The sequence below is a fragment of the Lygodium microphyllum genome, chromosome 2 (genome assembly GCF_053477565.2).
Source record: "Lygodium microphyllum isolate KBCC chromosome 2, Lygodium_microphyllum_v1.1.10, whole genome shotgun sequence".
Classification (NCBI taxonomy): Eukaryota; Viridiplantae; Streptophyta; class Polypodiopsida; order Schizaeales; family Lygodiaceae; genus Lygodium; species Lygodium microphyllum.
In genome coordinates, this window is record NC_141136.1 from 43,330,225 (window position 1) to 43,353,765 (window position 23,541).

General features: G+C 37.8%; 2 pseudogenes; one reads left to right on the top strand and one right to left on the bottom strand.

Moving 5' to 3' along the window:
- The first annotated feature begins 691 nt into the window (after positions 1 to 691).
- LOC148039672 (uncharacterized) lies at positions 692 to 4,286 on the top strand (annotated as a pseudogene).
- An 11,183-nt stretch (positions 4,287 to 15,469) lies between these two features.
- Positions 15,470 to 21,106, bottom strand: LOC148039673 (tubulin beta-1 chain pseudogene; annotated as a pseudogene).
- Between the last annotated feature and the right edge of the window lie 2,435 nt (positions 21,107 to 23,541).

Genomic DNA, 23,541 nt, shown 5'->3' on the forward strand with positions numbered 1-23,541 from the left:
TACATACACGTGGAGAAGCCTGTTAATGGACCTGTTTGGCCCATTGAATAGCTGATCTCTCCCCTGAAACTCACAAAGAAACAAGATGTTCTAACTCACTGAGCAGTTTCCTCAGTTTTTTTTTAATGAGCAAGAGCATGGTCTTCTAAGTATGGTCGGCTATTCATTTCAGTCAACCTGCTTATAGTCCTGTCCTTGGCAAATCCCAATTCGTTGTCAACACAGAGGTCGGCTTCATCACTTCGCCTCGATCTAATTTCAGTCTTGGGTGCTTCAGCAACAGTGATGCACTGCTTGAAGAGGCTGACAGGGTCAGCCTCTGCTGAGCAAAGAAGGCGAGCTTTCACCTCATACATTACATCAATAAGAGTCACAAATCGATATGCAGCAACACGATTATGTGATCCAAAGATAGGTACACCTTCCAGTGCCAAGGTATGGAAATTATTGAAAAGGCCAAGATAATCTGCTACACCAAGTGGCATTTCACAAAGTTCATGAAATTGGAAATATGCACAACCATTAGCTCCAAAAAGGGACCTGAAGTTTACGCCCCATTACAACTTCAACTGTAGTGGGCTTTGCGACTTCTCCATCTGTTAGTATCTTAAACTTATCTCTTAGCAGATCAGATGCTCCTTCTCCACAAAAGTAGAATCCTTCTTCAGATGAATTGAGCTTTCTGTAATCAATGGAGATTTTTGAGAGAACTGAAAGCGGCTGGCTTCATCCTCAGAAAAAGATCCAAACAAAAACACCGGAACATGAAGAAGACCAGATTAAGCACGCAGGAAGCCTGTTCAATCCTAAGTGTTTCATAAAAGGAGGAATGGAGGATGCACAGAATTTGTTGAAGCCCGTCAGCTCGAGATAGAAGAGCCTGGTGAGTGAACTGTGCAGCGTGCTTTGAGCGAACAAGACCTCACCGCGAGAACAGACACCGGCTTCTAGCAAAACCCAGAAATTCATCCAGTAGCTTCCACGAATAGGAAAGGTGACAGAGAGAAAAACGAAGAGAGAATCCGTCCATGCTCCCTCACGTTTGCCTTTCTTCCGTTCGTGACCTCCCCTGCTTTTTCTCTCCTTTCTCCCCCAATTAGCATTGCCCCTTCCTTCCTTTTCGTCACACGCTCCTCTTTTCCCTCCCTTCTTAGCATTTGAAATCCCTCATTAGCAACACTATCGTCAAGTCTCTTTGCCAATAATGGCATGAAAATCTCTCACCAGCATTGGATAAGGGTGAGATCCAGTTACAGACCTTATAATATAGTGTGTAGTCTCTTCATTTGTAACCAAGTATCTTATTGCTTCTGATGCCACATCTTTCAACGTACCTGTACCAAACTGGACAGCACATACCTCAACTCCAAAAAGCCTCATTCTGAATACTTTAAGAGCCTGTCGTTCCATATCTTTGGCGCCCATGTAAACAACACATTGTAACCCAAAACAAGCACACACTGTAACAGTGATAACTCCATGCTTCTCATAGCACATTTCAATGCTTAGCCTCCTTCTTTCCAACTCCTGGATGTGGAGGGTTGTTATCATTAGGCATTTTTGATGTAGCTGGAGAAGGAGAAGACAAAGTCCTAACATGTTCATCAGCATCAGTTGTGCTTTCCACTCAACCTTGCTCAACATAGGCTGAAAGCATCTCATCACATTCGCCACTTTTGTCTCCAACTCCTCCCCACTATACTCATACGCATAAAATAAATGTAATCACAACAACTAAGTATGTACAAAGTACCAAATCCCATGCACAACTTTTGGATGGTTTACACACCTCGAATGCACAGCAATACGACATCCACCCCCTCTAAACCTGCGCATCCTCCGGATGTGCCAACTATCCAGGATCATTCAACTCCACAAACAGGTCAAGTCCATCTTCTGATTCTAGTAAACCTGTTTCTCCATCAGCTTCATCATCCATGTCTTCTGTCTCATCAGCTTGTCTTTCTCCTATCTGCTCTTCTTCTGTCAATGCTTCAAGCGCATATTCTTCATCTTCTCTTCTCTTGAAAATCTTGACTCGTTTTCCAGCAATAGGCACCCTCAATGTTGTTCCATCTAATTCAGCCAGCTCATAGGTACCATTGTCAAAAACCTTTTTCACTTCATACGGTCCAAACCATCTTTGAACCATTTTTCTCATGCTACTATGCTGATTTTCTAGACTACTGTCATAGACTAGAACCCAATCTCCTTCTTTTATGGCTCTAGGCCTCAAGCGATGCCTTAAATCAAACCTGTCCTTATTTCTGAGACGGGCTGCCTTCAAACGGTCAATGGCTAGCTGCACATCTTCTGTCCTTCTCTCTAATTGACGAATCCGAAGGGCTAACAGCTCTTCCCTTGATAAATTCTCATGCCACGGAAGAACACTCCAAGTGAGAGCACAAATTTCAGTAGGCATGACAGGTTTTTGCCCATACATCAACTCCGCAGGCATGTATCCAGTAGTCACACTATGTGTAGAGCGATCAACCCACAATGCAAAAGGAAGTAATCTCGGCCAATCTCCAATCCGACCTCTACAAGCTTTTGCCAATGCTTTAACTATTGGCGGATGTCCTCTTTCACTTTTGCCATTTCCCTCTGGATTATAGGCAGTAGTAAGAGCCAATTTAATCCCAAGCCGTGAGAAGAATTCTCTAGCTTCATCAGCATCTAACTCTCCACGATCAGCTGTAATCTTGCCTATACATCCATACCTGCAAAATATTTCTTCCAACAAGAATTTACATACTGTAGTGGTGGTCTTCGTCCGCAACGGTCTACCTTCAACATAGTTTGTAAGATCCTCCCTAGCCAAGACAAGATATCTCATCTGCCAAAGTCCCACTGGCAAAGTAACCAAGTCTACCACCCACTTGTAATGCATACATAGTGGATAAGTCGGATGCAGCTCATCACGATGTCGCACTAAAGAGTAAAGCTGGCAGTCCCTGCAAGTCTCCACAAAGTGAGAAACATCTTTATACATTCCTTTCCACCAGTATCTTTCTTTGATTTTCATAAGTAGAATCCTTCTTCAGATGAATTGAGCTTTCAGTTCTCTCAAAAATCTCCATTGATTACAGAAAGCTCAATTCATCTGAAGAAGGATTCTACTTTTGTGGAGAAGGAGCATCTGATCTGCTAAGAGATAAGTTTAAGATACTAACAGATGGAGAAGTCGCAAAGCCCACTACAGTTGAAGTTGTAATGGGGCGTAAACTTCAGGTCCCTTTTTGGAGCTAATGGTTGTGCATATTTCCAATTTCATGAACTTTGTGAAATGCCACTTGGTGTAGCAGATTATCTTGGCCTTTTCAATAATTTCCATACCTTGGCACTGGAAGGTGTATCTATCTTTGGATCACATAATCGTGTTGCGGCATATCGATTTGTGACTCTTATTGATGTAATGTATGAGGTGAAAGCTCGCCTTCTTTGCTCAGCAGAGGCTGACCCTGTCAGCCTCTTCAAGCGGTGCATCACTGTTGCTGAAGCACCCAAGACTGAAATTAGATCGAGGCGAAGTGATGAAGCCGACCTCTGTGTTGACAACGAATTGGGATTTGCCAAGGACAGGACTATAAGCAGGTTGACTGAAATGAATAGCCGACCATACTTAGAAGACCATGCTCTTGCTCATCAAAAAAAACTGAGGAAACTGCTCAGTGAGTTAAAACATCTTGTTTCTTTGTGAGTTTCAGGGGAGAGATCGGCTATTCAATGGGCCAAACAGGTCCATTAACAGGCTTCTCCACGTGTATGTAACAAACGGGAAGTTGAAGTCCAGAGCCAGAGAGAATCACCTGTAATCAGAACTATCTTTTGCCTCTGAACTTCATTGGAACAGGTTGCTGCTTGTGAAAATTTTGAGTTATGGAGAAATTTATTGAAATGGGCTTTGCCATTCCCTGAAATTCAGGGCCATTTTCTTCTAAGATGTGCTGCTATTCTTGCTCTCACTGTCAAGATAACCTTTGAAGAAAACCATCAGCATTCTCTGGATCAATCTATAAAATTCTCTCTTGTAATCATGAAATGCATGAACGGATCTACACACATTAGAGCAGCGGTTGAGGAGTCTTTCAAACTATTAAGTTATCTGTTTGTGCAGAGCCTACTTCCAATCTACCCTGAGAATCAAGTTGTTTGGAGTCTTAAGCAATAGGATTCCTGAAAATTTGTTCACAGACATTATTTCTCAGCAGAATTTATCAAGTGCCAATGGAAAAACTGAATTCAAGCATCTGTATGCAAAACTGAATGTGTTCAGAATTTTCTGAACATGAGCTCATGTAACTCACTTGACAAGAGAGATAATGTACTTTGGCATCAGCAATTCAATTTTCTTCTTGTGAGTCTCTTCCATTGCTGTATCTTGAACCCCGTGTTCTGCAGCCCTTGCGTGAACTCTACGACAACGCCCCACAGGGAAAAAAAAGAGGTCCGAAACCTGAGCGCGTTTCATTTCGCACATTCGTGAGACATTGAGAGAGAGAGAGAGAGAGAGAGAGAGAGAGAGAGAGAGAGAGAGCGACCGTTTTGCATAGAGGGTGAGACATGGAGAGGAAGAAGGCTTGCCGCCGCCGCCACCGTTCACGAAGGAGAGGAGGAGCCGCCGTCACGAAGAGGAGCCGCCAAACCCTCGCCAAATCTTTACGATGAGTCCATTCTCTCTCTCTTTTACTTGTTTAGGGTTTAATTTGTGTATATTGAGAGAGAGAGAGGAAATGAGAGAGAAAGAGAGGGAGAGGGAGAGGGAGGGAGAGAAAGAGAAAGAGAGGGGGAGAGAAAGAGAAAGAGTGGGAGAGGGAGGGGGAGGAAATGAGAGAGGGAGAGGGAGGGAGAGTGCATTCTCTCTCTTCATTTTATTTGATGCACAATATCAATTTTACCCACTTGTTGTATTAGTTTTGGGTCTTAGTTGGTATAGTGCATCGAGTTTCAAAAAAAAATCATTAAATTATTTCTAAGTTCATATAGCGCATCAAGTTAATTAGAAATTTAGTTAAATTTTTTACTAAAGTTAATGTAGTGCATCAACTTTCTTGGAGTTGTAGAAAATATTTTGGATGAGTTGATGCAATGCATCAAGTTCACTTGATATTTATATAATTTTTTGTCGTGCTTGATACATTACATCAAATTTCTTAGAGAGTTTACTAATTTTCTAGCCAAGTTGATACAGTGCATCAAGTTTCTTAACATTATCTCATCAAGTTTTTCTTTTTCTTTTTTTTAATAATTATTTCCAAGGGGGTCAATCCCCCCGAAGCCAAATTTTATTGATATTAAATTATGATATTTTAATGTGATTTTTTGAAAATATAATAGTTTTTTTTATTTTTCTTTTTACTTTTTCTCTTTTTCATTATGCTTTATTGATTTTTTCTCACCAAGTTTGAAAAGTGACAAATCCCATATTTTTTTGACCAACTTGATGTAATGCATCAAGATTAAATCACTGAGGCAAGGTTTTTGGAAAAGTCTCCAGAATTACAAGTTTTTTCAAGCGAATTAATGTAGTGCATCAAGTTCTCTTCCTTTCACGTTTGGTTATTCAATGCTTTAGGAGCAAGGTTTCACGCTTCTTTTCTATTTTTATTGGGATCTTCATACTCAGATTCATCAAGATGATCATGTCCAACCATAGTCACAATCAACACTACTTTTCATAGCTATTGACACCATTGTTTCAACAACCATGGTAGCTTTGAAACATATCACAGCTATTGTCAATAACCATGGCAATTCTCAAATACATTACATCGATCCACACATTGTCCCTTCATGCTAATTTACTAGAAGAGCTATCACTTCATTTGTGGACTATCCATGGAGTTTCTCACTTTGTTCATGATGGATGGTGCATTGGATATGTTGTTATCACTTTCAAGTAATTGAATGCTATGGAGATGAATATACTTGCAGTATTATAGGTAGACTTTACTCCCTACCTTACTATTTTTGTTTATCAATTCTATAATGTCTTTGCTATCTATGATCCACTTGTAATCCAAGTGCTTCTAGATTTATTAAGTACCCTTATTGCAATAATTATAATCATTTCTATATTCATCAATATAGTTATGTTCATCATCAACTCTCAGTATTCTTCTCTTTTATGGTTTGGATTTTGATGACCATTTCATTATGGAATTGGAAACAAGTTTAAGGTTCATTATACTATTACAACCATTATGATTGTGGACCATGATGGTTATGATCATCTTGATGATATTGCTGATCATGATCATGATTAGTATACAAAAAATTGCGATCACAGGCATAATGATCTCAAAGTTGGTACATTATCCATCTTACATTGATATATTTTTTGAAGCTTTTGATTTGTTGCTTAATATAACCTTGATCAATTGGGATCATCTCTCTTTTATTTATCATTTGATTAGTTTAAGAGAGTATTCCAAACAAGCTATTTAATTGTTGCGAGTATTTTACTATAATGTGGCCTATTGTTATATGGAGCAAAGCACATAGACAACCTAGGGCAAAGCATCAAATACAAGGGCTTGGGATAAGGTACACACATTTTTTTTACTTTACCTAATTGTACTTTTTATGTAAATGTATAAGTTGAATATCAATAATTTTTAATAAATTAAAAAATTATATCTATAATTATATATTTTTTTAACAATTAGACCTTTGACTTTTATATTTTTGTAAGAAAATTTATTGAATTTATTAGTCATTACATATCTAGGAATTGCTAAAACATTAAGGACTTCTTGTAAAATATATTATATCATACAAAATATTAGAATCTTTCAATGAGAATTTTTATTTTAACTTTGTAGTTTTTGTATATTTTCCATTTGAATTGATAAGTTACATTTGATACATAAGTAATCTATATATTTAGTACATGCATAATGTGCAAAATGCATATTCTATCTCCAATTTGATGCATTGCATCAAGTTTCCTTTATAATTTAGCATTTACAATGGCATTTCATATTGTGTATCAAGTCATGTTGTGATTCATATGATTTTCATTCTCCACTTGATTTTCACCCACATGATACAATGCATCAAGTGGGACTAAAAGTCATGATAGTTCATTGTCTTTTTTATGTAATACATTAAGTTTGTATGAATTTGTGGTAAATTTAATACAAAGTTGATGCATTGCATCAAGTTGGTATGATTTTTTGTTTTAATTTTATACTAACTTGATACACTACATCAAGTTAGTATGATTTTCTATTTTAAGGCTATACGAGCTTAATGCAAAGCATAAAGTGGAGTTGGTAATTGTGATACTTCATTGTCTTCTTAATACACGATGTCAACTTGGTCTAAATTTATGGTAAGTTTTATACTAGCTTGAGGAATTGCATCGACTGAGTGACATTTTTTATTTTAATTTTATACTAACTTAATGCATTGCATCAAGTTGGTATGATTTTTTGTTTTAAATGTATACTAACTTGATGCAATGCATCAAAGGTTTTTCATATTTTGTTACATTTTTTTTCTCCATTGATACAATGTATCATCTTGATATAATAGCTATATAGATTTTATACAAACTGATATAGTGCATGAAGTGGCTAGTTTATTTTATAGTTGTTTACTTCTACTTGGAGCATTACATCAAGTTTATATTATTTGAATTTTTTTTAAATTTTTACTAAGTTTCTTATTTATCTAATGTAATGCATCAATTTGTTAGAATTTTTAGTATGTTTTTGATACCTACTTGCACGATATATCAATTATTTTGTATTTAGTGATAGTTTTATTCTTTAATTGATGCATTTTATCAAATTGGTTTGATTTTTGAGTAAATATTGTACCAACTTGATGTAATGTATGAAGTTCCATTCTATTTCTCTATAATTTTATTCTTCATTTGATATGATGCATCGAGTTGTTACAAACATTGTGCTGATTAAATAGAGTACATCAAGCTCTATGGAAAATTTTTGGATACTTTCAACATCCATGTGAAGCACTACATCAAGCCGTATGTATTTAAAGTAAACTTTGTATAATTTATTTTTCAACTTCATATAGTGCATCGATTTGCTAGCTTAAATGAAAATACTTAGCTTAAACTTTGTAGCATGAATAAATTGACATTTAATACTATGGAATTTTCCATTAATAGTTCATGCATTGAGTCAAATAGCTAACTTCTATGCTCCTACTTTCATCTAGAATTTATCATCTTTCCTTTGAGTTTATAAAATTTACTTTGTGTTATTCAGGTACTCGATGCAATGCATCAAGTTTGTTAGATGTTTCTTCAAGTTTCTATTGAATGCATCATGTTTCATGTATCTTATATAATAATTCTTACATCTTGTTGTTGATTTAGGAATTAGCTCAAACTTTAAGCACAATATCTCACTATCATCATGTTGTGTATCACCTTCTTTCTCTTTTTGTCATTTTCATCATGGACATGACTCAAGAAGAAAGAAGCAAGAAGTCCAAGAAGACGTGGGAGTATAATCTTGAAGAGGATACCTCCAATGAATTTGATTCTCCTCCCCCCACTACTATGATGAAGAAGGGTAGAAAAGTTTAAGTTGAGAAATGTGGTGAGAGAGATCATGGTCGCAAATTGGATAAGCCCCTAAAGTCTCAAATCCCTAGTAAGGGAGCACTATTCCTAGGTGATGCTTCTATTAAATAAAGTAAGACCACACAAGCATCAAGGCAAAAGAATAATGAAGGACCTGAGAACTCACCCTTATGTGTTCAACAACAACCTCCTCTATAGTCAAAGTCCTCATATATAAAATGAAAACATAAATATGAGCCACAAATACATAAAATTGTAGAGTCTAGATTTGACTCTTTGATATCAAATTATAGTTCCAGTAGTGAGGAGGAGCCAATGCGGCCTCAAACAAAGCAAATTGTTTGATTTATTGAGAAGCCATGATAAGTTGGGGTACCTCTTCTTGTGGCTGAAGGGCCTTCAACAAAGGATGTCACACAAGAGTACCCTAATCATGAATGGTGTTTATCATATTCTTCATAAGGAAATCTTATTTTGTGCCTTGCAACAGATCCTAGGTCAAAGATGCTCTCAACTAGCAAGCCAAAGCAATGTGAAAAGGTTATGTCATGTAATTTTGTAGATCCAAATAGCTTCATGGTTTACTTGACAGTTTCTAATGGTTCAATGGTCCAAGATTTTGGCTCGGATAAAACAAATTTGGTTAAAACTTAATGTAATGCAGGGATTTTGAGAGATTAAATTCAATAAGGAGAAAATATTATTGTGTCATTAACTTCTTTTATTTGAGGCAATGTACTATCATATGTTGTACTTGCATCTCAAAAGTCTATTCAAGCCAAAGAGATCTCTCATTCTACAAAAAACAAGACTAGTGGGAGAGAAGGTAGTAGTCCTAAATGAAAGAAGAGGCGTAAACCAAGGCCAATCCCTCCATCAAAGAAAATACCACAAAAGAAATCTATGAAAAAGAAGAAACATGACCCAAGTGCTAGAGATGATTCTGAGGAGTTCAACGATGAGTCAACTATTGAAGGAAAGAAACTCATAATGCCATGCAGGGGAGCTCAAATCACGTATCTTACCTTTAGAACAAATTATGCTTAGAAGATATATAAAAGAACATAAGCTTGTGAGAGATAATTTCATCTTCCTTCTAGTCAGACAAATACATCATGCCCCCATAGATGAGAATATTGGGCTCAGACCATTAGAGGTGTAAGAACCCATCAAAGGATATGTTAGTAACTTGAAGAGAAAAATAAAAATAAATCCTTATGCTACAGTTGTTCCTCTACTGGTTATGGTGAATCCTTATCTCTTTGACATGTCCAAAGCAAATATATATGACTATTATGTCATAGGTGGCTCACACTTAGTTGAAGCAAGAAGGCAACTTCTAGAAGAGTATCCTCATACCCATAACTTTAAATATAATGAGTGTAAAGTGTATGCTAAATTGAGTTTTAAAGAAATAAAGCTTTTATTCTAGGATCACAATAATGAAAATGATTTGAGGAGAAAAAATTTCATTGATCGAGAAGATAATAAATTTTCATACAGAATATGAGGAGTATATGCAGAACTATGGAAAGGTAGACATAAATCTTAGAAGACTATGTTTATTAGAGGTTGGTGTCATAATTAATAAGATTTCAAAGACAAAGGGTTTTCATAAGTATGATCCAATGTTCCAACTTACATTTAGAATGGGCCAAATTTGGGATATACAGGATTAAAACTTCCGCATGTGGGAAGATAAGTAATTAAAAGGTTAGACTTTAAAGAAGGCTCAAGATGATGCACATGTAATTTTTAAGGGAAAGTCTAAGAAGATAGATGTGTCAACTGAAGATCCTGTTAGTGGTATGAAGTTGTTACCACGGCATTCTCTTCAAGATATGAAGGATGAGAGGGTGCTTATATCCACCTTATCTAGGGTAATAGAAAAGAAACTCTCCTTAGTTGAGATGGTCAATGAGCTGAACTCGTAAGTTTTCTTTTCAATATATTTATCTTATTTTATAGTGCACTCTTCAAATACTGAGAAAATACTTCTGTTTGTAGATATAAATTTTATATAAAAATACCAGAGACAATTGTTCTTCATGGGATGAAATCACTTGTAAATATCCAAAGTCCATTCTATGAATATGCTAAAAGATGTCTTCCTAGCATTCAAGGATTGGGTAAGTATTGATGCTTCTTATCTTGGAAAATAACATCTTTGTCATGTATAGAGAGTAATAGTTCTCTTTTTCTATTAAAGAAACTAGCCAAAGGTAAAAGAAATTTAAAAGAACAACCCACATTACAGGGTGATGACTGCCATGCACAGTTCTTGATCCATTTGGAGAGGGAAAAGCAAGAGAGATCACATAGATTACTTAAGGACAAATATGTAGCACAACCTAATGATGTGGAGATATGTTCTTTCTATCATCCACAACGCCCACCAGAGGAGATACATTACAAAGTTATTCATGGTGATGTGAATAACTTAGATAAATTGGTAGATCCACATTGCTTCATCCTTGCAATTGTAGATATATTATATGGATTCAACATGCTTGGATCTACTAATAATGATAAGGCTTTCACATTCAAAGGAGTCTTGCATATGAAAAATAACTTCAAGAAAATAATAAATTCTCAATTGTTTAAAATTGTTATCTTCCACAATACACACCAAGCTGTAGTGTGGTACTTGATTTCAAAAAATAAATTACATGGAGCATAATCTTTTATTTGGTATAATCTCTTTACTCTCTACCCAAAATAAATTTTAATATTATATACGTCGATATTTTAATGTAGGGAGAAGACCAATATTGAGCACACATCTCAATTCAAGAGTTGCTTTGAGATGATTATCGTAAGATACTGGGATGAAGTAGAGAAGAAAAGAGTCAAAGCACATGCAACTGAAACAAATACATGTAACATCTTTAAGTATCCAGGCATCACAAGAAAACTAAAGCACATGGATGGTAGCAAGTCTATGGGAAACTCATATCAAATGACACAAAGGTTGATCAATAGTTAGTGCAAGATGATTCGGTGCTTGATTTATTTTCACAGATAGGTTTGTACCTAATTGTTATACTAAGAAGAAATGTCTAAATAGCATAACAAAGATATATATAGAATAATGTAAATAACTAATATTTTTAAACTTTATATCATCAACAGGAACAAAAACACATGCGCTATTTAGAAAGAAAGACATTATATTGCTATGAAGAACGATGATCTCCAAGTGGCATTTATTAAGATGTGAAATCAAGATGTTCTTGAATTGCCAAATAAGGATCAAGAAGTTGGTGCAAAGGTATTAGTAGACATTGAGAAGGTCATGCCTACATCTAAGGAGCCTATGCTTCCTCAATCTAATGAATCATGAGAACGTGTAGAGCTTGTTGATATTGAAAATGTTGAAGTAATTGGGGAGAATGAAGAAGATGATGATTATGATAATAATAGTGATGATGGAAAAGAGGCCAAAGAGGATAAGTAATACCTTGAAGATAAACAAGTTGTCGATGTATAAGATGAGCTATTTATGTATGAAATAATGAGAGTGAATTTTCAGAGCCCAATTTGAAGTGGAAAAGAGCCTGGGAAGCTATAAAAGACTAAATTTTCATGCAAAATGAAATAGTTGCGGATTGATGAGCTAGAGTTGTTCTAGATGGAGTTCGATTATAGGAACCCAATGCAAGTCTTGGTTCATTAATTGGAGTCCATTTGACCCCCAATTTAATCCCCACAAGATTTTGCATTATGAACAACTATGTGATCCGAGAGCCAAAAAGTGCATGGCAGTGGGTTAGGTTTATATATTTCAACATCATGAAGCTAGCCAGCTAGATAGATCTCAAATCCAAGCTCATTTTCCCTACCAAAACACAAAAAACTACTTTCCCAAAGTGTAAACATGCAAAAGATGATCGGGTCTAGTAAAAGGATTTGATTTAGAGAAAGTGATAGGCAACAAGTGAGCCAAGATAGATCGATCATCATGAACAAATATAAAAATAAGAGTGGTGGCAGCCAATCAAGCCATGCAATGATAAGAAGGAGATGAGTTTAGAGGTCAAAAATCTCTAAAAGTGTAGCTAGTTTGCTAGATGAAAAGCAAATAGTTCCGAGTGAATAGACCATGGTCCATTCCCAAGTGGATGATACCAGAGGCCATAACAATACATCTAACAATATGCAATGCTTTGGGATGCATTGATGTGATGGGCCTAGGATTGAATCCCTACCTAGTTTGGGTTGTAAGAATGACACATTCAAAAATCCAAATAGGGAAGGGTCAAATGAGCCAAAATCCATGGATCTCTCTGTAAGAGAGGCCTTTGTGAAGCTGGAATAACCAGTCTATTTGAATGGTAAGATGATCCCTCGAGTAAGTTACTCATGAATATATGTATGCATCATGTGGGTTTAAAATAAGACATTTTAAAAATATAATTTTTATTTATTTTTTACATACAAAAGGGTGTAATATAAAGGGATTATTTACAGATTGAATAGAAAAGGGTTATGTTTTATTTAGGAAAAATTCATAGATAATGATATTTATAAACAGTCCTTGAATGCACATGATGTAGAGGATATACATTTAGTAACTTCCCCGAGCTTGAGCCCAAGGAGGTCATTCATTTCAATAATATCACATTAAAAAAAAATTGCCCATATTGATGTTAAATCAGTGGGAAGGCTTAGACTTGTGGGCAACAATCCAAGATTAAAACTCAATTATGGAATTATGGTGTGGGTATACAACCAATCCTCTCACCTTATGTCACTTTGGTTTAGTTTAAATAGTTTGATATTATGCAAATTACATGCCAAGTAGACCACATTAGGGAAAAATAATTTCTACTTTTTTAGGTCAAGGGGGTTGTTTCTTTTATTGCAATATCATTGATTTCATGAGGCCAAGAGGGCCATGTGTTTGTTTAGTGTGGGTGCAATTAATGGGCTTTGTTTTAATACTATGCTAGACAGATTCAACAGGAACCTGGAGGGAGTCTTTTGTTATGCAGAAGCTTCTCATGGCCAATCTAGGTGATGTTCTTCCTTTATGAGTACTTTTCTTTTTTGTTCTATGTGTTTATGTACTTGTGAGGGAGTGTTCTTTTGTTGGGGACCTTCAATTAGAGCATGAAGTCCTAATGTTAGGTTACGTATCTCTAGGGGAGATTTGAGTAGTTGTGTACCTCTTGTAAAGACATCGTCAGGCATTCAAAGACCTATTTTTAGAAGGTAGTCCTAGTGACTTTGTTCTTCTAACCTGCTAGGCAACTGTCCTAGGAGTCCTTGCTAGAGTGAGATAGTTAGAGAAGCCTGCCAACATAAAAAGAAAAGAAAGTTCTCAATATATTTGACATTAAAAATACAAAGGTGTATAAAAAGGGGTTCTAAGCCCTTAAAACTAGGAAAGAAAAGAAAGAAAAATTTCAAGAGCAGTTGATTATTGCCTTATTGAGGCTTGGTAGGTTTTTGGGTTCGAGTTAGGACCTGGGGCCGATGCCTTGTCTTCCTTGGGATAGTAACTAGCTGAAATAAAGAAATAAGGAAGATTGGAGCGAAAATAAAATAGAGTGAGAAATAAATAGATTAAGTATTGCCATGGGAGAGCTTGGCAGGTTCTTGGATACTGAGTCAGGACGACCTGAGGCCGATGACCTATTCTCCTTGGGTCACTCTATACTCAGCTCCCTCCTTTTTACATACTCGAGTATGGAAGCCTTGGCAAAAAAAAATATCAAAAGAAAATATATGATGACCAAGTGCCTAGTAGGAGTTTGTGGTCCAATTGTCCTAAGTTAGGTAGGAAGTTCAAGCAACCACTAGGATGACCTCTTTGATGTTTTTAGCTAGTTTGTATTGGAGCAGTTGGTTAGTAACTTGCTTTGGATTTTTTTCATATTATCTTGGGCCTATCCCTTAAGGATCTTCATGCTGTGATTCTATCAAGGGGTAGGGTGTGAGTTGTTCTTGTGCTTTGTTGTGTATATTTTTTGTGGTAGCTTGATGCTTTTTATGGTTTTGTTTATGCAGACAAGTTCGTGGGATTCAACTTGCCGAGTTGCCCTATCTTGTGATCACCAATGAGAATGGATTTTCAAAGCCCAATGTGCAGTGGAAAAGAGTCTGAGAAGCCGTAAAAGACTAATTTTTCATGCAAAATAAAATGGTTTCGGATCATTGAGATGGAGTTTTCCTAGATGGAGTTCGATGCCAGGAACCCAATGCAAGTCTATGTTCATTGATCGGAGTCTATTTGACCCCCCATTGAATCCCTGTAAGGTTTTGCATAATGAAGTAGCTATGTGATCCCTGGGAGCTAGAAAGTACATAACAGTGACCAACTTTATAGATTTTGACATCATGAAGTCAGTTGGCTAGATGGATCTCGAATCCAAGCTTGTTTGCCCCGCCAATATGAAAAAAACCACATTGCCAAAGTGTGAATATGTAAAAGATGATCTAGTTTTTTGGAGTGAAAAGCTTAAGCTTAATCAAGCTTAAGAAATGAAAAGTCACAATTTGCATGAAACGTGGGGGGAAGTGCCATTTATCTCGATGCCCAAGAAAATGATTTAAAAATGTAATTTTCAGCTTGTTGATGAAGAGGAAAATGCTCCAACTCATGAGTCTCTGATTTCTTCACCATCTATCACTCAAAACGGATAAAATATTGGCGCATTCTATGAAGAGATTTGATTGTAGTCTTTCTCTCTACTCTCTCCTCTATCAAGAATCGCATGGTGGGGGGACTTGCTTGAGCTGCTGCGCCACAAACACACACTGTATACAGAAGAGGAAGCTCACTCAAGACAATAAGAGAGATGGAGTGTAAAAGAGTGGGGATAGGTGGGTAGGACACGGATTAGCATGGGAATACCCAGTTATACTGACAGGGTATATAAGGTGTTGAGAGACACAATTAGGGCATTAGTTATCAATAATCAAGTCTCTCTTTTCTCCTTCCTCCTAGCTTTCATGGCATCCCTCCTCTTTCTCTCTCTTTTCCTGTCTTTCTCTCAAGAATAGCACCCAGAAGCAAGAGCAATTGCAATATTTCCAGATTCAATTGCAGGATTGAACATGAGCATGGTGGATTGACTTTGCCATTCCTAACTTGAAAAACAAAGCCTGTAGGTGGCGCTGCAAAAAGTTCTCCACAGCCAAAAGCTCTTATCCATATTGGAGACACTTTCGATCTAGGGGAATAGCCATTTCTGCAAGGTTTGCTCCTTTGCCTCCCATCGATGACTTCATAGATTTGTCTCCTTGACTCCTTCCTTTCCCAAAGGTAAACACTCTCTGCTTGGTGACTGACATCAGAGGAGCCATAGCTTGGGCATTGTTATAACTATATATGTCATCTCTCACTTGACTTGGGTCTCACCTATATATACTAACTCTACATCAATATGAATCATTCTTTGGGAGCATGTCTTGTGTATCTCTCTCGTACTCTCTCTCTCTCTCTCTCAACATGGTATCAGAGCTATGGATTCATAGCAACAACAAGGAAGAACCAGGTCTGGGTGCGTAGCTCTCGTCGTGCTCTCGAATCCTGTCAAAACCGCTTGTCAATCGGAGTTCTAGATCAAAAGTTATGACAGTTCAGGATTCAAGACAACAATTCTGCTCGAATCTGTGATTCTTTATTTAAAACTATAATTCTAATTACAGTTTGTTAATTCCCAATTACAGTTTGTTAATTTCTTGTCTTCGTTAATGACGTTGATTATGACAAGCTAACATCTTGCTATTTTTAGCGATGTTTTATTCTCGTTCACGTTCTTTGTTTGATCGAAATAGCACTTTTCTTATACGCGTCATCTCGACTTGCACATTCTGCGATCTCATCTTATTTGTTTTCTCTTGAGATACAAGCATGGCCAATTGCGTAATTGTTAACAGATATCCGACTGGCCAATGTTTGATTCCCTTCTCGTTCTCGAGCTTATATTGTTCAACAAACTACAACTGATGATGATCATAGTCATTATGAGCTCAATTTCGTCCATCATGATATCTCTCTAGAAAAGGTACTTCATGTTCATGATGGTTCTCTATTCATCGTTGATTCAAGTGCCACTGGAAATATGACTTACCAATCGTAGTGGCTTCACAATTATCATTCTCTTCCTATCAAGAAGTTTGTTTACCTTGAGGATGATACGACTTGTCAAGTCAAAGGAGTGGGTGATTTATATTTGGGGATTGTTTCATCCACTAGAATATTAAGAGGAGTTCTTCATGTTCTAGATTTGCAAAGAAATCTTATTTCTGTTGCTCGTCTAGTTGATCTTGGTTTGTTTGTTGGCTTTGATCATAATCAATGTTGTATAGAGAAAGACAGACATACTATAGCAGTGGCTCCTCGACATGGTAATCTATTTGAGCTATCATTGAATGATATGGTTGCAAATGTTGTTACTGCCCCTGGAGATGCAGATTGCAAATTATGGCATCAACGATTTGCACACTCCGATTTTTGCCAAAATTCTTGATCTTCATCGTCATGGTCTTGTGCAAGGTATGGATCTTAAATCTCATCCATGTATGGGAATATGTGAGTACTGTGCACTTGGAAAACACCATCGTTTGCCTTTCCACACTTCTACTTCATCACATTCCTGTGCTCTCTTGGATTTGGTTCATACAGATATTTGCGGTCCTTTTCCTGCCTCAAAGTCTCAATATCGATATTTTATAACTTTCATTGATGATTTCTCACAGTACACACATGTCTATCTTCTTCGACATAAGTCTGAGGCTTTATCTATATTTAAAAAATACAAGATAAGTGTGGAGCTTCAAACTGGATTCTCTATAAAGACTCTTCGCTGTTACAATGGCGGTGAATATGTATCTAATCTATTTGATGACTTTTGTAAGGATCAACGTATTCATCATGAGTTTACAGTTCCTTATTCTCCTCAACAAAATGGTGTTGCTGAGCGCAAAAATCGCACTATTCTTAATGCTATATGTTGCATGCTTATACACTCTGGTTTGTCTCAAAAGTTTTGGACTGAAGCACTTCTAACTGCCATTTTTATTCAAAATCATCTTCCAACAACTGCACCTACTGGTAAAATTCCTATAACAATCTGGACAGGGAAGGCACCTTCAATCTCTCACTTTTGCACATTTGGCTGCATTGCTTATATTCATGTGCCCAAGGACACTCAACATAAGTTGGATCCTCCAGGTTTGAAGGTTATTTTTCTTGGTTATTCAGATCATTCCAAAGGTTACAAATTTTATGATCCTTCTACTGAAAAGGTTATCATTAGTCGTGATGCTATATTTGATGAGAAGACTATGGGTGGCACATGGTTATCAGATGTTTCACATGATACACAATCTTTGCTTAGTGCATTTCCTTACTTGCTTTGTGAGTCTACTAATTCTGATGATCATAAACATCCTTCACCTCCAAAGAAGAGTGATGAAAATTTGGAGATATATGTCGATCTTCCTATTGAGATAGAGCATGGATTCTATTCTATTGAATATGATGTCTTTGATGATGCTATGTCTGTCCAAGAGGATCCAATATCGTATATGGAAGCTATCAATTCGTCTCAAAGGGATCAATGACAAGAAGCTATGCAAGCAGAGTACGATTCTTTAATCTCCAAAGGTACATGGATTCTTACTGAACTCCCCCCAAATCGTGTTCCTATCAAATGTAAATGGGTTTATAAAACCAAGAACAAAGCTGATGGCTCATTTGATAAGTTCAAAGCACGACTTGTTGCAAAAGGTTACTCGCAGATTGTAGGAGTACATTATCAAGAAACATTTTCTCCCATTGTGCGCTCCACAACTGTTCGTATGCTTTTGGCTTTTGCAACACTATTTGATCTGGAAATTCACCAAATGGCTGTTAAAATGGCTTTTCTCAATGGAGATCTTGAAGAAGAAATCTATATGAAGCAACCTGAAGGTTTTATGATTGCAGGAAAGGAGCATCTTGTATGCCAGCTTCATCGTGCATTATATGGATTAAAGCAAGCCTCTCGTGCTTGGTATATTAAGATTGATCAGTTCCTCACATCTAAAGGTTTTGTTGCATGTTTTGCTGACCCAAATCTTTACATCAAAAGGGAGGAAAAATGTTTTATTATTTTTTATCTATATGTTGATGATACTATTCTTGTGTCAAATAATATTGCTTTCTTGGATGCTATAAAGAAGCTTTTATCGACTGCATTTGAAATGGTGGATCTTGGTGAGATACATTCTTGTTTGGGTATTCAAGTTCAACGACATCGACAAGAAGGCATTCTTCTTCTTCGCCAGACAGTTTATTAATGATATTGTTAAGAAGTCTGGGTTGACAAATGTGTACTTTGCCAACACTCCCATTCTTTTGAGCTCTACCAAGGGTACATCTACAACATGCAATGAAGAATTAGCCATTCATCAACCTTTTGCTAATCTTGTTGGTTGTCTTCAATTTATTGGTTTAAACACAAGACCAGATATTTTATTTGCAGCTTTTGGGACAGTATGTTTCTTCCCCTTCCACTATTCATTAAAGTGCTACAAAACGTATTCTTAAGTACCTCAAGGGTACTAAGAAGTTTGGTCTTATTTATCGTCATCTAAAGGATTCTTCTTTATCTTCTTCAACTTCTCTTGACCTTATTGCATATACAGATGCTGATTGGTCAAGTTCACATTTATCCATGCGATCTACAAGTGCGAATTTTTTCTTTGTAAATGGATGTTTGGTTTCTTGGTCCAGCAAGAAACAACGATGTGTTGCGGTTTCTACAACTGAGGCCGAATATGTTGCTGCATCATTAGCAGCTCGCGAGCTAGTTTGGCTTCGACAACTACTTGCAGATTTGGGACATCCTTCATCATCTAGTACACCTCTTGGATGCGACAACAAAAGTGCTATTAGTCTTACCAAGGACTATATACAACATAGTAAATCAAAGCATATTGCTATTCATTATCATTATATTTGACATGAAGTCAAGAAAGGTTCCATTATGGTGGAGCATTGTCCCAGTGATCAAATGGTTGCAGACATCTTCACAAAAGCTCTTAGTGAAGCTCACTTTAGTTCATTAAGACATGCACTTGGTATTGTTCCAAGTTCTTGTCTCACTGATTGAGGCATGTATCATTGTATTCAAGAAAACTTTATAGTAAATCATTTTTGTATCGTAGGTATGTGTAGGGGCTCGGGTTTTTCCCTTGTTCTCCCCAAGGGTTTTTTCACTTGCAGCCAGAGACCTTTGTTTGAGTGGGGATGTTATAACTATATATATCATCTCTCACTTGACTTGGGTCTCACCTATATATACTAACTCTACATCAATATGAATCATTCTTTCGGAGCATGTCTTGTGTATCTCTCTCGTACTCTCTCTCTCTCTCTCTCTCTCTCAACAGGCATGTGCACCTCGGCATGAGAGGGCGCAGCTATGCACAACAAGCCACACCAAAAATGGAGACTTGAGCTTCAGATTGTTCTCTGAGGAACCCTACAAGTTGGAATCCAAACCACCTAATTTTGGATTGAAGTAGGTAGTTGTGTTTGCCATTGAAGCATCAATGGGGTCATTCTTCTGCCCAAATTGAGCACAAGAAAGGACTACTCTTTCCAGAGTGCCAAACCAAAAAATATCCTCACCTCATAATCGACTTCAATATCTGCACTAGCATCCTGATACTGCTAGTATTGAGAAACCAAGTCATTCATATTGCTTTCAGCTTCTGTGAACTCCATCTCATCCATGCCATCCCCTGTGTACCAGTGTAAGAAAACCTTCCTGTGAAACATGGTTCTAAACTGCTCTGAAACTCGCCTGAACATCTCTTGAATGGATGTGGAATTACCAACAAAAGTTGAGGCCATTTTGAGACGTGTAGGAGGAATGTCACACACACTGGACTTCACATTATTTGGAATCCACTCCACAAAATAAGATGAATTCTCATTTTGCACATTGATGAACTGTTCATCAACTTCTTTGGTGCTCATGCAACCCCTGAAACAAGCTGAGGCTGTAAGGTACCGCCCATGGCGTGGATCTGTTGCACACATAATATTTTGGCATCCCACATTTTCTGAGTAAGATCTTGTACAGTCAAGGCCCGATACCACTGTGAACCTCTAGATGTCAAAGGTGCAAAACCCACCATAAAGAAATGAAGCCTAGGAAAAGGGATTAGATTCACATCTAGCTTACGTAGGTCAAAATTAAGCTACCCAGGGAACCTAAGACAACATGTGACACCACTCATGGTGGCTGAGATCAGATGATTCAGATCACCAAATGTAGGAGTTGTCAGCTTGAGAGTCCAGAAGCAGATGTCATACAAGGCTTCATTATCCAAGACCATGCACTCATTTGCATTTTCAACCAGTTGATGAATATAAAGTGTTGCATTGTAAGGCTCTACAATAGTGTCAGAAACTTTTGGGGAGGGGAAAACAGAAAATGTAAGCATCATTCTATCTGGGTACTCCTCTCTAATTCTGGAGATTAACAATGTTCCCATGCTAGAACATGTGCCCCCTCCAAGGGAATGTCACACTTGAAACCCTTGCAAAGAAGACTCCCCACAGTCCAACAATTCCTCTGCTCAGATGAACAGTAAAGCCAAATGTTCCAGGTGATTGGATTGGAAGATGGATTCAAGAGGTGTAGCCTTCTTGGAAGTTGATCGAGTACTTGATCTCTAAGACTTGATAGATCAGAATGTCAAGGGAAAATCTTCTAGTGTCTGCGAATCCAAGGATGCATCAAAATCTATGTGAAAGTCATCTTTTTGTGACACACAAAGGAGATTACTCATCTACCTCATGAACAAGTCAATGAACACCATGCGAATGTACCCGAGAATATGCCTTTCTTGTCTCAGGAAGTTCAAGTTTGCTTGGTATACGGGACTTTTTTTGCAAAATTGGGATGCTTTGAAAGTGTTTGGCCCAAATATTCAGATCTTATGGGTAATCTTCTCCACCACTTATGGGTAATCACATTGTGTCATTAAGATCTGACATCAATACTAGGAGCAGCCACAAGCTTCAACAAGGGAGGATATACGACATTGAAGGCCCCCCCCCCCATACAACCATGGGCTGCAAGAGATGGACAACCACAAAACTCTTGAAGAAGGCAGCCAATAACTCTTCCCCGGGCTTGAACAAGGTATGTCAATCAGTTCTTCCTCTCTCTATTACATCCAATTGTTGAGCTCAGCCACTTGATGAGAGAGATGGAAGAAGTTCTTGGGTTGAGAGTGCCAATGGGATTCCCATCCTCAGTCCACACCCTGGGAATGCATGCATAGCTAGATAATCTTTCAATTTCTTTCTCATTGATCAAGATTTTTCTCTAATCCTTAACTGTACTCCTGTTTGATTTTTGATTGATAAGGAAAAAAAAAAGGTAAGAAGGATAAGTCATGCAATCAGTGAGTCACTGAATTGCAGAGGTAACCTCTTTCCCCATCCCATTTCCTTATTGATCATGCATATCATGGAAGGCCCAATCCTCAATTTGTAAATGCATATCATACTGGTTGCTTAATAATAAATGCCAGCCATGTATATTCTGGGTGAGGAAAATCCCGATGCCAGGCGAGGTGGAAAGACAAAAGAGGAGTGACCCCCCCTTGCTGGGGTGTACAACCTGGCCCGGGGGGAACTTTGCCCACCTCCCGGTGATCCAGAGCCCAAAGACTCTTGTAGTGCAAGTACACTTGAAGAAATAGCCCGAGCCATGATCATTTGAGTCTACAGCCCTCTACATGCATTGGTAATGTCATGTATCACTTGGAAATGTATGGTGGATGCATGCAGGAAGGGCAAGGTGGTATGCAGTCATGAAAATGGTCTCAGCACTAGAACTATGGATGCAAATGATGTATGCCTCTATGTGGAATTGAGAACCACCATTGAGGCCCTGGATATCTTCAAATAAGCACCTCACCATTGGGATAAGGTATGCTCTTTGAAGGAGTCCTTGTAGGGTATTGCAAATAGCCAGTCCCACACAGTCAACCCGCAAAAATCTATTATAGCAAAGCCTTCTTGTGTGACTGAGCGCGAGCTCTATAGATCAATTCAAATGATCTGAACCAAAAATCTCCCCATTTCACCCTACGGTTTGGGAGATAAGCTCAATTTTGTGCTTGGAGGTACTGTGGAACAGGCAACAGTTCTACATAGTCATCCCACAAAAGTCTATTACAGCAAAGCCTTCTTGTGGCTTGAGTGCAGGCCCCATAGCTCAATTTGAAGAGGGTATCCCCCCCTTCAATCTAAACCAAAAATCTCCCCATTCTACCCTACGATTTGGGAGATAAGCTCAATTTTGTGCTCAGAGGTACTGTGGGATAGGCAACAATCCTACACAGTCAGCCCACAAAAAGTGATTACAACAAAGCACTGATCATTTATTGTCAGACATATTTTTACATAGCCTCATAGAGAGGATTGAGAGCTTTAATTTGAATCAAAAATTTTGGCAATCGAAGCTTCCTAGCTCAAGATATTGCCATTTCTGTAACAAGGGGTCTAGTAGACTACACTTGGGATGGTAGGCCACAAGGGTAAAGCAAAGGCCCAGGAGGACTTCTAGCGTGAAATAAGGACTCCTGTGCCTCAATGAATGATCCTAGCTCAACCCAAGAGCATCATGAATACATGTTTGAAGAGGGTGCCCCCAAGATGGACCACTTATCTATGCTCAACCAAACTCTATGCCAACATGAGACGTGTCATGCTGAACGACATCGAGAGATGGAACAATGCCATAGGGAGATGGAAACCCGCCAAGATCACTATCATTCCGAGATGATGGCCCAGATGGACTTACTCATAGAGCACATGGGTGCCCTCATCCTCGCCATTGCAACCCCCCCCCTCTGGAATCGACCCAAGGAGCATGTCCCTCCCTGTGAGGCCAACTCCCCTCCTACCTTGGAGACTGGGCGTAACCCACAAGGTTTTGGTGGCAACCATGGCCTTCCCC